This window comes from Octopus sinensis, linkage group LG1 (genome assembly GCF_006345805.1).
Source record: "Octopus sinensis linkage group LG1, ASM634580v1, whole genome shotgun sequence".
In the NCBI taxonomy this organism is placed as follows: Eukaryota; Metazoa; Mollusca; class Cephalopoda; order Octopoda; family Octopodidae; genus Octopus; species Octopus sinensis.
This window is the reverse complement of record NC_042997.1, coordinates 165,470,714-165,474,359: the sequence shown is the minus strand read 5'-3', so window position 1 is coordinate 165,474,359 and position 3,646 is coordinate 165,470,714.

Sequence of the window (3,646 nt, the reverse complement as noted above, 5' to 3'; positions counted from 1 at the left end):
ATGTCACTGCATAAGTCATCACTCATCCTAAGGACGACTTAATGGTCCTTGTCTGTACCACAGACGAACATGTGTGATTGTAAGAAAATTTAGCAATACCGGTTTCCTTATTTTCAGTACTGAATCGTCTTAAATTGTTAAAATCTTTGATGGGTGAACTAATTTAATTTAATTTTATATTATTGATATTCAGCATGGTGCGCGCGGGCATGTCTTTGGAACAACCTAATTTGTTAATTATGCTGTGAAAAGAAAAATCTTGGTCTGATGATTAGAATTAAGTCATTATTATCATTTTCGATGATGACTCATGTACAATACTATACATATGAAGAAAAGCTATATTTTGCCGAGGAGATTTAGCGAGGAGATTTAACGAAATCTGTCCGAAGCTGTCGCCCGATTTTACTAAGATCAGATAAAATCTTATTAGTTACTGGGTTGATATTTTCTTTCCATGACCGCATCAGTATTATCACTTAAGTAGATAATTTTCTTCACTACATGACGTATCTTTTATCCTTTATCTTTTACTTGTTTCAGTCGTTGGACTGCGACCATGCTGGGGCATTGCCTTGAAGGTTTTTAGTCGAACAAATCGCCTCAGTACTTATATTTAAGTCTGGTATTAATTCTATGGATCTCTTTTGCTGAAACGCTAAGTTACGGGATCATAAACAAATTAGCACCGGTTGTCAAGCGGTGGCGGGAACAGATAACATACGCATGCGCGCACGCATACATGCATACATGCATACCACAAGCTTCTTTCACCTTTCTTCTGTCAAATCCAATCACAAGGCTTTGGTCGGTCCGGAACTATAGTAGAAGGCACTTGCCCAAGGTGCAATGCAATGGGACTGAACCTGAAACCTTGATGTTGAGAAGTAAACTTCTTACCACACTCCCATGCCTGCGCCTTGTCACTAACTTGTAAGTAGCAGTTATTGCGGAACCTGGGGTACGTGGACGCGATATGGGTGACAACTGAAAGAGATAAAAGAGAGTTGGGAGTGCTCAAGAAGTGGAGGCACAAGATCATCCCACAGAGGAACAGAGAAAGAATGAGAGAGAGAGAGAGAGAGAGAGAGGGGGGAGGGAGGGAGAGAGAGAGAGAGAGAAAGAAAGAATAAAGAAAGAAAGAGCTGCTATTTGGTTGAATTTATGTATACCTATTTCTTTACTAACCACAAGGGGCTAAACACAGAGGAGACAAACAAGGACAGACGAAGGGATTAAGTCGATTACATCGACCCCAGTGCGTAACTGGTACTTAGTTTATCGACCCCGAAAGGATGGAAGGCAAAGTCGATCACGGCGGAATTTGAACTCAGAACGTAACGGCAGACGAAATAGGTTACGTATTTCGCCCGGCGTGCTAACGTTTCTGCCAGTTCGCCGCCCTACGAATTTATATATACCGCAAGGCACCCAAACACCAACGAATGCTTTTTTCTGCTTCTAGTCATTTTCCTTCCTCTTACATAACATCTCCGTTCTTTTACATTTTTGGAACTCATGGTGTTGCTTTTTTATACTCTCATTTGTGTTATTGAGTGCATGCACATGTGTTTCTGAGTAGTTTTCTAACCACTGAACACGAACGATTTGACTGCCCCTATCAAATGTTAGATTTAAAGCATAGTGAGATACTAAGCAGTATAAAGTTTGTAGGACCCGGTTAAAAATTACACAGGAAGGTCTCATAAAAATTGCAACCATACATGGTGTTTAATTATTTTGAGGTCCTCGTAAATTGTGAAACATAAGCTGTAGCTTAATTAGCTTAGGTCTAAATCTGGCAGAGTAGTTAGAAGGTTGGATTAAATATCTTGCGGAGCTTGTTCCGACTTTCTCAGCTTTGTATTAAAATCCTGTGTGATAGTCTAGAGTGGTGTATTGCAGAATTGCTAGAGTTTTGGGCGAGATGCCTTGCGGTATTTATTCTGGCTCTTTGTATTCTGATTCGGTTGACTTAATCCGTTGTCAGGTTTAATACCACCACCTGATTTTTGAGTGCGTTTAACGAATGTCATTTTGTTTTGCGGATGTCATTCATGCCATGCCTTCTGTTCTTTTCCTTCTTTTCACCTTTCCCGACACTCTAAAACATAAAAAGGCTCATTAGGGTTACTCTACTTCACTATTCCGCACCCTACGATGATCTTCAATTTTGTTTAAACCAGTTAATTTTCTGTCTTTCTGCTTTTTTGTCCTCATGCCGCACTCAGATGGTCAATTGTCTGACGCCTTTGATGTCTCAAACGGAACAAAACAAGGTTGTGTGTTGGCACCAGTTCTTTTTGCATTTTTTTTTCTCTGTCATGTTGTGACATGCTTTTACTGACGTTGAGGAAAGTGTAAAGTTTCAACTCCGAACCACTTCAATCAACAAAATTTTAAGATCAAAACACTTATATGAAATCATCTTATTAGGGAGCTTCTTTTTGCAAATGGTGCCGCTCTTGTTGCAACATCCCTTTCTTAAGCACAAGAGCTTCTTGATCGTTTCTCTTTTGCGTGTAAAGCCTTTGGCCCCACCATTAGCATTAAGAAAACTAAAATAATACATCAACCTAGGCAAATCCGGGGTGTAAAACAGCCTCCTCTTTCTCATCCATTTCCTGAACCTATCACACTTGACAACAAAAGTCTTGAATATGTAAAAAAAAAAACTTCTGTTACCTAGGTAGTGTTGTCAACTCTTGTGGGACACCAACAGCATTTTTAAAGCCACTGATTCTTTTGGTAAATTTCATCATCGGTTGTGGAGCAACAGAGAAATTTCGTTGAAAATAAAGGTCAGTGTCCAGTGAGCAGTCGTCTCGTCCATTTTACTCTATGGTTCTGAGTCTTGGGTTCTATACCGGTCACAAATCAACCAGCTTGATGTCTTCCACAAGCGGTGTCTTCGATATAGATTTGGAGCCTTAGTTTTGATGGTCGAATCCTCAATGTTGTGTGTGTGTGTGTGTGTGTGTGTGTGTGTGTGTGTGTGTGTGTACTTCATGCTTCAAATATACTTAAAGTGTATACCTTGTTTACAGGAGCGGAAGTACTTTTGAAAAATTTGTCCAAGCCACCCTCTGGTAGTCGATACAAATGCTTCTGCCATCCCCCACTGTCTCTATACAGCCATCGTCCATTTAATATTTCTTTTCTCTATACTTTTATACCTTCTTTTCAATACCTATAACATATGACATAACATATGACATAACATATGACGCCCTATAACATATGACATGCCTTTATTTTATAAATATAATTTTTGTGAAAAAAAATAGATTCAGGATGTTTCCCCATACACTCATTCAAAAATATTTTAAAGTGTTTTAAAGTGTTTGTATAAGAAAAAAAATGTATGATTCTGATAATGTAAATATGATGCGGCAGTATACTGAAAATAAAAAAAAACCAAAAATATCATAAATAATCTACGTTATGGGAGTAAAATATTTGAACTTTCAAACAATTATATAGTTGATCTCTCATATCAACTGTATAGCTGTTTATATTTTGGTCAAGAGAATTGCCATACAGGATATTAAACTTATATTCCTGTCGTTTTTATATGCGGTTACACATATAGACGTATTTGAATACAGGAATACATATATAGAACAAGAAAAAAAGCAAGAAATAA